Genomic DNA, 12,893 nt, shown 5'->3' on the forward strand with positions numbered 1-12,893 from the left:
CTGAAGGATTTGGGATTGGTGTTGGGGCCTCTGGATCGGAGGTGGCCCGTGGGCTTGGTTGGGGAAGGCCAGTGCATAACGGGTTCCCCCCTTTCTTTGGGGGTTCCTGGATTGTTGAGGAGGTTGGGATTTCTCTCCTTTCTCAATTAAGATTCCCCTATCTGGCCAGCGCCTCCCTTGCCGGGCTTGGGGTGCCTCTGTCTGGAGTGTCCTGACCAGTCCTGACCTCCCTAAGAAAATAAAAAAGAACAAAAAAATCTATAAAATAATTAAAGGACAAAAAAATAAATAACAACAGAGAAATTCATTTTAAGTTATTTAATAATAACTCATTATAACTGAAACATTTTAATAAATATAGTGAATGATTCCAAGTTGTTTAATGTAAAAACTGATTTTAAAATACTAGCCACCAATGTTACATTTCTTGCCTGGACCTGTTAGACTCTCTAGCTGCGGAGGCGGGGCCAAGAGGTGCAGACTCGGCGCAGCCGCCAGCTCCTCATTGTTGCTCCGGACTCCTGACAGCACAGAGCTCAGAGACCAAGAGACGAATTAATCTTAATCATTTATTTTCAATTGCTTTTTTTGTGCAAGCCCGTGCCTGAAGAAGGTGCACATTGCACCGAAACGTCGCACGTTTGGGCTTGCGTTTGATTGTGCACTTTATTTCATTTTGTTTTTTATTTTTCCTTTGTTAATTGCACGTTTAGACGCTGTTTTTTGCGCGTCATTTCATTTTCCTTTATTATTTTACGCTTAACCACGTACTTGTGTACATTTAAAACTCCTCTCTTATGTCGGGCTGGGCTTATTGGAGGGGGAGAGAGCCGGAGAGGCTCCCCCCACGGCCCTTTAATCCACCAAGAAACGCGGGTCGGGCCGCTTACGCCGGCGCGTACCGCGGTCCTCCACGCCCTCGCTCACGGGACATGAGAGGTTACTTTGCGGGGAACTGGAACCGCTTTTCACTTCTTGCTGATCTGGAAGATACGCAAAGATTTCGTTCCAAAAGCGCAGCGTCACGATCTAACTCGCGCGCGGCAGCGCGGAGGGATCCTGACACGCGCCGCACTGCCCCCCGCCACGCGCCAGCGGCATGGCAGCAGCGCGATGTCCCGACACGACCGGGACACAGACAACAAACATCAAGAAACAATACACGTTCCACACGACCCTCAAACAATGCAAACACCAGACCCCAAACGGAATCGGGTTTGAATCAAAAACTGGACAATCAATACAAAACACTAGTTAAAAACATGCACAATTTAATTAGATCAGTCCATCACCTGCAGAATGTGTCAAATCCGGACAAAATGCCACCTACTTTAACTAAAATAACTGAGTTTCTGACTGATATGGTCAAACCAGCCCTGCCCAATGAAACAACACTTCTGATGATTATGGGGAATGCCAAACAGTGGTCTTTTACCACACATCTCATACTAAAACAACACTATGAAGATGTTATTGAGCAACTGTCAGACAAAATTAGAGAACAAATTCCGCCGGAGTGGGACAGATTGTTTGACACTGCATCTAGATGGGCTGAGAGGAGCTTGGGCAGACGTCTGTCTCAGGAAGCTGTAGAAACAGCAAGAGCTTTGATAGTCTCCCTCATTCTGACAGAACCACAACATGCCACTACTGCTGAATTGCAGGGGGAGGAAGAGGAGGCCTTTCCCCCACTGCCAGTCAGAAGTTCTGTGTTTTCTCCATTACCACAGAGAAAGAAAAAGGAAAAAAGGACCATTAACCCAAATGTAGTTTCGGAGACACATCCTGAACTCACCTCCATCACACGTCACACTTCACCACAAACTCAGATCATAGTACCCACCAACAAACAACAGAAAAGACCTCTGAGGGAAACATCCACACAAACCTGCCAGGTGGAGATCCACGTTCCTCCACTGAAAGATCAATCAGATCTCCTACAGGAGGAACTGATCTCCCTTCTACTTGAGGAGGACATGATCCCACCTACACCTCTGGACGCTCGAGTTGTTGATATGTCCCCTACTCTTTTACCTCTCCGTCGGACAGGGTCGGTGGGAAACAAACAACACACCCCCACAATAACCCACCAACCTATTATGGACAGATCCCTGAGCGATTCATTTGAATATACACTGAGCCCCTCCTCAAAACCATGCAAGCATATACATACACGGAACAAACTGAAAGATTGGCACCTCACAGTTACTAAAGGGAAATTAATCCTGGGGGATTCGAATGTAGGAAGGATTCCCGATATCCGGGATCCAGACATACAAGTGGAATCTTTCCCGGGGGCCACTTTCAGGCATGCCACCTCCTTGTGCCAGAAGGCCGTGGTCACAAATCAAGTGAGCACGGTCATCTTGGCCTTGGGGGTTAACCACAGATCTCAAGCGCTTGCCAAAACAGCAATAAAGGAAATGCAACAGGCTGTTAAAAGTGCGAGAAAGGCATTTCCAGGGGCCAGAGTCTATATTCCCACAATTAATCTCTCCAAGAATTTAAGCCTACATGACATGAAAATATTGACAGCCATGAACGCATTTCTACAGGATAAATCATACAAGATTCGACCTCTGCCTCACACCGGTTTCAGGGTGAGCCAAGATGGAATTCACTGGACACCGTTAACTGCAGAACGTATGCTACAACACTGGAAGACCTGTTTAAACTGGTAGGCCCAAAAAACCATATCTCACGGGTTGGGCCTAATAGTATTATAAATCTATCAACTACATTTCAATTGACAAAAGATCAGGAGGACCTCTTAGAGAAAGGCCTAACATTTATACCCACGCTACATCTACATAAAAATCAAAAATCCCAGACATTGGATGATCTACAAAGATTCCACAGAAGGACTAAATTGGCTTCCTTCTTTGAACACAGAAAGGGAACAAAACAAACTCCGTTTATACATAAATCTGATTGGACACCCAAACTCATACAGTTACCACCTTCTGTTAGAAAATTCATAAGGGCTAATAATTATGCTTTCAAAACACTTAATTGGAAACAGGAAATTAAAAACAATATTTCTAAAAAACAAATCAAAACATTACTTCAATTAAAAAATAATAAAGACATAATGATCAAACCGGCTGACAAGGGTTCAGCTGTAGTGATTCTGGACAGACACCAGTATATCTGGGAAGCTCACAGACAACTTTCAAACACAGACCATTATAAGAAATTAGATGGACCCATATCTCATGACACAGTACCACTGATTCGGAACATAATTAATAATCTGTGTGAGAACAATTATATTAATAAAAAACAGAATGCTTATTTACAAGACACAATTGGAACAAGATCCCGACTATTTTATTTGTTACCCAAGATTCACAAAGACCCCTCTACATGGAGCCTACCACATGTCATTCCCCCGGGACGCCCTATAGTGTCGGATTGTGACAGCGACACATATAGGATTGCGGAGTATATAGAATTCTACTTAAACCCCATTTCAAACAAGCACCCAAGTTACATTAAAGACAGCTACGATTTTATTGAAAAAATTAGGAACACCAAGATCCCCTTGAATTCATTTTTATTCACTATTGACGTGGAGAGTTTATATACAAATATAGAAACTGAGGCAGGCCTGAAGGCGGTTAAGGCCCATTTCCAGAAACACCCAGACCAACACAGACCAGATACACAGCTACTTCAATTGTTAAGGATTAACTTGGATAGGAATGATTTTGAATTCAATGGTGAATTTTATTTGCAGATAAGGGGGACTGCCATGGGAAAGAGATTCGCGCCTTCCTACGCAAACATTTATATGGCAATGTGGGAGGAGACGGCCTTGTCATTATGCCCCATAAAACCATTACAATACTTCAGATTTCTAGATGATATTTGGGGAGTCTGGGGGGACTCCAAGGATACCTTTGATCACTTCATCGACATTTTAAATAAACACCACAACTCCATTAAAATTAAACACACCCTAAATTCGAATAGTATTGATTTCCTGGATATCACCACATTTAAAGGGCCAAATTTTCAAAACACAGGTATTTTAGACACAAAACTCTTCTTTAAACCCACAGATACACACCAATTATTATACAAAACAAGCTTTCACCCCCTCCATACATTCAAAGGTATCATAAAATCCCAGTTGATACGATTCAGCAGAATCTGTTCTCGTCAGGAGGACTTCTGGGAAACCACCAGGATACTATTCAGGGCCCTAAGAGAAAGGGGTTACTCGAGATCATTTCTGAGACTCAGTCTCAGGACCTTTAAGGACCAAAAACAGAGGACAGAGGAGAAATTCCTACCTCTCATCACCACCTTCTTACCCCCCAACAGGACATTACACCATAAGGTCAAATCCAATTTTGATATGCATTTAGGACAATCCAATACCTTAAAGAACTATAAAATTATTTCAGCATACAAAAGACATAAAAACCTAAGAGATATATTAATTCATAGCAAAATACAACCCCAGTCATCCACTAGAAAAAGTCTAATTTGCCCTGAATATAAATTCATTAAATTCATTAAAAACAGAAACACCAAAGAAATCTTTAAAATTGCACCCATACTGACCCCCAATACCACCAACTGCATTTATTTAATATCCTGCAGAATTTGTGGCCTACAGTATGTAGGAGAAACGAAGAATACTATTGCCACAAGGATGAATCAACACAGATATCAGATCTTACATAAGATAGACCTGAACAGGCCTCTCTACCAACACTTTCACTTGCATGGGGCTCAGGCCTTAATTATCACAGGCCTACAGTCAAATAACCTATGGACTGGCATGCAGAGGAAACGCATAGAGGGGAATTGGATAAACAAATTGGGCACTAAACATCCAAGGGGTTTAAATGATATTTAATCCATTTCTGATTAATATCGATTTTCAAACTTCCAAATTCAAACCCTAAACTTAACCCCTGACCTCTGATGCCTAACCTTAACCCCTAACCCCACCCCATTTAACACCCTTATCCAACTTCAAACCCTAAACTTAACCCCTGACCTCTGACTCCTAACCTTAACCCCTGACCTCTGATGCCTAACCTTAACCCCTAACCCCACCCCATTTAACACCCTTATCCAACTTCAAACCCTAAACTTAACCCCTGACCTCTGACTCCTAACCTTAACCCCTGACCTCTGATGCCTAACCTTAACCCCTAACCCCACCCCATTTAACACCCTTATCCAACTTCAAACCCTAAACTTAACCCCTGACCTCTGACGCCTAACCTTAACCCCTGACCTCTGATGCCTAACCTTAACCCCTAACCCCACCCCATTTAACACCCTTATCCAACTTCAAACCCTAAACTTAACCCCTGACCTCTGACTCCTAACCTTAACCCCTGACCTCTGATGCCTAACCTTAACCCCTAACTTCACCCCATCTTCTAAACTTAACCTTGATCTGGTTCCCTTAACCCTTACACTAATTTTGAAATTCAAGTTCCAATTTCCAATCCCTAATTAATTAATTAATCTATTAATTAATTCTGATTAAAAAATGTTCTGAAGGATTTGGGATTGGTGTTGGGGCCTCTGGATCGGAGGTGGCCCGTGGGCTTGGTTGGGGAAGGCCAGTGCATAACGGGTTCCCCCCTTTCTTTGGGGGTTCCTGGATTGTTGAGGAGGTTGGGATTTCTCTCCTTTCTCAATTAAGATTCCCCTATCTGGCCAGCGCCTCCCTTGCCGGGCTTGGGGTGCCTCTGTCTGGAGTGTCCTGACCAGTCCTGACCTCCCTAAGAAAATAAAAAAGAACAAAAAAATCTATAAAATAATTAAAGGACAAAAAAATAAATAACAACAGAGAAATTCATTTTAAGTTATTTAATAATAACTCATTATAACTGAAACATTTTAATAAATATAGTGAATGATTCCAAGTTGTTTAATGTAAAAACTGATTTTAAAATACTAGCCACCAATGTTACATTTCTTGCCTGGACCTGTTAGACTCTCTAGCTGCGGAGGCGGGGCCAAGAGGTGCAGACTCGGCGCAGCCGCCAGCTCCTCATTGTTGCTCCGGACTCCTGACAGCACAGAGCTCAGAGACCAAGAGACGAATTAATCTTAATCATTTATTTTCAATTGCTTTTTTTGTGCAAGCCCGTGCCTGAAGAAGGTGCACATTGCACCGAAACGTCGCACGTTTGGGCTTGCGTTTGATTGTGCACTTTATTTCATTTTGTTTTTTATTTTTCCTTTGTTAATTGCACGTTTAGACGCTGTTTTTTGCGCGTCATTTCATTTTCCTTTATTATTTTACGCTTAACCACGTACTTGTGTACATTTAAAACTCCTCTCTTATGTCGGGCTGGGCTTATTGGAGGGGGAGAGAGCCGGAGAGGCTCCCCCCACGGCCCTTTAATCCACCAAGAAACGCGGGTCGGGCCGCTTACGCCGGCGCGTACCGCGGTCCTCCACGCCCTCGCTCACGGGACATGAGAGGTTACTTTGCGGGGAACTGGAACCGCTTTTCACTTCTTGCTGATCTGGAAGATACGCAAAGATTTCGTTCCAAAAGCGCAGCGTCACGATCTAACTCGCGCGCGGCAGCGCGGAGGGATCCTGACACGCGCCGCACTGCCCCCCGCCACGCGCCAGCGGCATGGCAGCAGCGCGATGTCCCGACACGACCGGGACACAGACAACAAACATCAAGAAACAATACACGTTCCACACGACCCTCAAACAATGCAAACACCAGACCCCAAACGGAATCGGGTTTGAATCAAAAACTGGACAATCAATACAAAACACTAGTTAAAAACATGCACAATTTAATTAGATCAGTCCATCACCTGCAGAATGTGTCAAATCCGGACAAAATGCCACCTACTTTAACTAAAATAACTGAGTTTCTGACTGATATGGTCAAACCAGCCCTGCCCAATGAAACAACACTTCTGATGATTATGGGGAATGCCAAACAGTGGTCTTTTACCACACATCTCATACTAAAACAACACTATGAAGATGTTATTGAGCAACTGTCAGACAAAATTAGAGAACAAATTCCGCCGGAGTGGGACAGATTGTTTGACACTGCATCTAGATGGGCTGAGAGGAGCTTGGGCAGACGTCTGTCTCAGGAAGCTGTAGAAACAGCAAGAGCTTTGATAGTCTCCCTCATTCTGACAGAACCACAACATGCCACTACTGCTGAATTGCAGGGGGAGGAAGAGGAGGCCTTTCCCCCACTGCCAGTCAGAAGTTCTGTGTTTTCTCCATTACCACAGAGAAAGAAAAAGGAAAAAAGGACCATTAACCCAAATGTAGTTTCGGAGACACATCCTGAACTCACCTCCATCACACGTCACACTTCACCACAAACTCAGATCATAGTACCCACCAACAAACAACAGAAAAGACCTCTGAGGGAAACATCCACACAAACCTGCCAGGTGGAGATCCACGTTCCTCCACTGAAAGATCAATCAGATCTCCTACAGGAGGAACTGATCTCCCTTCTACTTGAGGAGGACATGATCCCACCTACACCTCTGGACGCTCGAGTTGTTGATATGTCCCCTACTCTTTTACCTCTCCGTCGGACAGGGTCGGTGGGAAACAAACAACACACCCCCACAATAACCCACCAACCTATTATGGACAGATCCCTGAGCGATTCATTTGAATATACACTGAGCCCCTCCTCAAAACCATGCAAGCATATACATACACGGAACAAACTGAAAGATTGGCACCTCACAGTTACTAAAGGGAAATTAATCCTGGGGGATTCGAATGTAGGAAGGATTCCCGATATCCGGGATCCAGACATACAAGTGGAATCTTTCCCGGGGGCCACTTTCAGGCATGCCACCTCCTTGTGCCAGAAGGCCGTGGTCACAAATCAAGTGAGCACGGTCATCTTGGCCTTGGGGGTTAACCACAGATCTCAAGCGCTTGCCAAAACAGCAATAAAGGAAATGCAACAGGCTGTTAAAAGTGCGAGAAAGGCATTTCCAGGGGCCAGAGTCTATATTCCCACAATTAATCTCTCCAAGAATTTAAGCCTACATGACATGAAAATATTGACAGCCATGAACGCATTTCTACAGGATAAATCATACAAGATTCGACCTCTGCCTCACACCGGTTTCAGGGTGAGCCAAGATGGAATTCACTGGACACCGTTAACTGCAGAACGTATGCTACAACACTGGAAGACCTGTTTAAACTGGTAGGCCCAAAAAACCATATCTCACGGGTTGGGCCTAATAGTATTATAAATCTATCAACTACATTTCAATTGACAAAAGATCAGGAGGACCTCTTAGAGAAAGGCCTAACATTTATACCCACGCTACATCTACATAAAAATCAAAAATCCCAGACATTGGATGATCTACAAAGATTCCACAGAAGGACTAAATTGGCTTCCTTCTTTGAACACAGAAAGGGAACAAAACAAACTCCGTTTATACATAAATCTGATTGGACACCCAAACTCATACAGTTACCACCTTCTGTTAGAAAATTCATAAGGGCTAATAATTATGCTTTCAAAACACTTAATTGGAAACAGGAAATTAAAAACAATATTTCTAAAAAACAAATCAAAACATTACTTCAATTAAAAAATAATAAAGACATAATGATCAAACCGGCTGACAAGGGTTCAGCTGTAGTGATTCTGGACAGACACCAGTATATCTGGGAAGCTCACAGACAACTTTCAAACACAGACCATTATAAGAAATTAGATGGACCCATATCTCATGACACAGTACCACTGATTCGGAACATAATTAATAATCTGTGTGAGAACAATTATATTAATAAAAAACAGAATGCTTATTTACAAGACACAATTGGAACAAGATCCCGACTATTTTATTTGTTACCCAAGATTCACAAAGACCCCTCTACATGGAGCCTACCACATGTCATTCCCCCGGGACGCCCTATAGTGTCGGATTGTGACAGCGACACATATAGGATTGCGGAGTATATAGAATTCTACTTAAACCCCATTTCAAACAAGCACCCAAGTTACATTAAAGACAGCTACGATTTTATTGAAAAAATTAGGAACACCAAGATCCCCTTGAATTCATTTTTATTCACTATTGACGTGGAGAGTTTATATACAAATATAGAAACTGAGGCAGGCCTGAAGGCGGTTAAGGCCCATTTCCAGAAACACCCAGACCAACACAGACCAGATACACAGCTACTTCAATTGTTAAGGATTAACTTGGATAGGAATGATTTTGAATTCAATGGTGAATTTTATTTGCAGATAAGGGGGACTGCCATGGGAAAGAGATTCGCGCCTTCCTACGCAAACATTTATATGGCAATGTGGGAGGAGACGGCCTTGTCATTATGCCCCATAAAACCATTACAATACTTCAGATTTCTAGATGATATTTGGGGAGTCTGGGGGGACTCCAAGGATACCTTTGATCACTTCATCGACATTTTAAATAAACACCACAACTCCATTAAAATTAAACACACCCTAAATTCGAATAGTATTGATTTCCTGGATATCACCACATTTAAAGGGCCAAATTTTCAAAACACAGGTATTTTAGACACAAAACTCTTCTTTAAACCCACAGATACACACCAATTATTATACAAAACAAGCTTTCACCCCCTCCATACATTCAAAGGTATCATAAAATCCCAGTTGATACGATTCAGCAGAATCTGTTCTCGTCAGGAGGACTTCTGGGAAACCACCAGGATACTATTCAGGGCCCTAAGAGAAAGGGGTTACTCGAGATCATTTCTGAGACTCAGTCTCAGGACCTTTAAGGACCAAAAACAGAGGACAGAGGAGAAATTCCTACCTCTCATCACCACCTTCTTACCCCCCAACAGGACATTACACCATAAGGTCAAATCCAATTTTGATATGCATTTAGGACAATCCAATACCTTAAAGAACTATAAAATTATTTCAGCATACAAAAGACATAAAAACCTAAGAGATATATTAATTCATAGCAAAATACAACCCCAGTCATCCACTAGAAAAAGTCTAATTTGCCCTGAATATAAATTCATTAAATTCATTAAAAACAGAAACACCAAAGAAATCTTTAAAATTGCACCCATACTGACCCCCAATACCACCAACTGCATTTATTTAATATCCTGCAGAATTTGTGGCCTACAGTATGTAGGAGAAACGAAGAATACTATTGCCACAAGGATGAATCAACACAGATATCAGATCTTACATAAGATAGACCTGAACAGGCCTCTCTACCAACACTTTCACTTGCATGGGGCTCAGGCCTTAATTATCACAGGCCTACAGTCAAATAACCTATGGACTGGCATGCAGAGGAAACGCATAGAGGGGAATTGGATAAACAAATTGGGCACTAAACATCCAAGGGGTTTAAATGATATTTAATCCATTTCTGATTAATATCGATTTTCAAACTTCCAAATTCAAACCCTAAACTTAACCCCTGACCTCTGATGCCTAACCTTAACCCCTAACCCCACCCCATTTAACACCCTTATCCAACTTCAAACCCTAAACTTAACCCCTGACCTCTGACTCCTAACCTTAACCCCTGACCTCTGATGCCTAACCTTAACCCCTAACCCCACCCCATTTAACACCCTTATCCAACTTCAAACCCTAAACTTAACCCCTGACCTCTGACTCCTAACCTTAACCCCTGACCTCTGATGCCTAACCTTAACCCCTAACCCCACCCCATTTAACACCCTTATCCAACTTCAAACCCTAAACTTAACCCCTGACCTCTGACGCCTAACCTTAACCCCTGACCTCTGATGCCTAACCTTAACCCCTAACCCCACCCCATTTAACACCCTTATCCAACTTCAAACCCTAAACTTAACCCCTGACCTCTGACTCCTAACCTTAACCCCTGACCTCTGATGCCTAACCTTAACCCCTAACTTCACCCCATCTTCTAAACTTAACCTTGATCTGGTTCCCTTAACCCTTACACTAATTTTGAAATTCAAGTTCCAATTTCCAATCCCTAATTAATTAATTAATCTATTAATTAATTCTGATTAAAAAATGTTCTGAAGGATTTGGGATTGGTGTTGGGGCCTCTGGATCGGAGGTGGCCCGTGGGCTTGGTTGGGGAAGGCCAGTGCATAACGGGTTCCCCCCTTTCTTTGGGGGTTCCTGGATTGTTGAGGAGGTTGGGATTTCTCTCCTTTCTCAATTAAGATTCCCCTAACCCTAACCCTAACCCTAACCCTAACCCCCTAACCCTAACCCTAACCCTAACCCTAACCCTAACCCTAACCCCCTAACCCTAACCCCCTAACCCTAACCCTCTAACCCTAACCCTAACCCTAACCCTAACCCTAACCCTAAAGCTGAAAAAATGACAAAGTGGAAAAAAAAAACTAAGTCGGGAGTCGAAAAGCTGAAAAAATGACAAAGTGGAAAAAAAAAACTAAGTCGGGAGTCGAAAAGCTGAAAAAATGACAAAGTGGAAAAAAAAAACTAAGTCGGGAGTCGAAAAGCTGAAAAAATGACAAAGTGGAAAAAAAAAACTAAGTCGAGAGTCGAAAAAGTGGAAAAAACTGACAAAGTCCAGAAATTTACCCAGCGTGCCGAGGGGGACCTCCAAGGCTGAGGTCAGCCGGTCTCCTGACCGACCAGAGTGCACCTAAATCGGGGAAGAAGCGAGAGCCCGGCCTCTCTGGTTCTCAGCAGTGTATAGGTAGAGCTGAGGGGTATGAAAAAGCTGAAAAAATCGACAAAGTCCAAAAAAAGTGGAAAAAATGACAAAGTGGAAAAAAAAAACTAAGTCGAAAGTGGAAAAAGCTGAAAAAATGACAAAGTGGAAAAAAAAAAACTAAGTCGAGAGTCGAGAAAGCTGAAAAAATGACAAAGTGGAAAAAAAAAACTAAGTCGAGAGTCGAGAAAGCTGAAAAAATGACAAAGTGGAAAAAAAAAACTAAGTCGAGAGTCGAGAAAGCTGAAAAAATGACAAAGTCCAAAAAAAAAACTAAGTCGAGAGTGGAGAAAGCTGAAAAAATGACAGAGTCCAAAATTTTTTCTAAGTCGAGACTCGAATCGCTCAAAAAAATGACAAAGTCCAAAAAACCCTGGTACACTTTCAGCAAATTTTGGCAGCAGTGGCCACGGGCGACTTCCAAGGCTGAGGTCGGCCGGTTTCTTGACCGACCAGGGTGCACCGAAATCGGACACTTTTCGGGAGCTCGGCCTCTCTGGTTCTCAAAAGTGTCTAGGTAGTCGTGAGGGGTATGGGTCCGTTTTTGAGAAACACGTTTTTCAGTGATCCCGGGCCCAAGCAGGGACTCTTTATGGATGTATTTTGACCGCCAAGGGTGCCCCGAAGGTCGGACACTGAGAGTGGGTGCGAGCCCAGCGCCCCCCGGAGGTACAAATGTCAGAGAACCTCCAGAGCTGCTTTTGGGTGAGTTTTCGGCCGAAACGTGTGGCTCAAAAATCGGACACGCTCACGCAGGGGGGGCCCCCGGTCCCCGGGGCTGCGGGCGCCCGCCCGGCCAGCGCCCCCCGGAGGTGATACTATGAGAGAAGCTCCAGAGCTGCTTTTGAGTGAGATTTCGACCGGAGCGGGTGCCCTAAAAATCGGACACGCTCAGGCAGGGTCCCCGGGCTGTGGGCGCGCGCCCCAGCCAGCGCCCCCCGGAGGTCAAATTTTCAAACCAGCACCCAGAGCTGCTTTTGCGTGGGTTTTCGACCGAAACGGGTGCCCTAAAAATCGGACGTGCTCACGCAGGGGTCCCGGGGGCTGTGGGCGCGCGCCCCAGCCAGCGCCCCCCGGAGGTCGAATTTTCAAACCACCTCCAGAGCTGCTTTTGCGTGAGTTTTTGACCGAAACGGGTGCCCTAAAAATCGGACGTGCCCACGCAGGGGTCCCGGGGCT

Source organism: Denticeps clupeoides, unplaced genomic scaffold, assembly GCF_900700375.1.
Source record: "Denticeps clupeoides unplaced genomic scaffold, fDenClu1.1, whole genome shotgun sequence".
NCBI classification, from domain to species: Eukaryota; Metazoa; Chordata; class Actinopteri; order Clupeiformes; family Denticipitidae; genus Denticeps; species Denticeps clupeoides.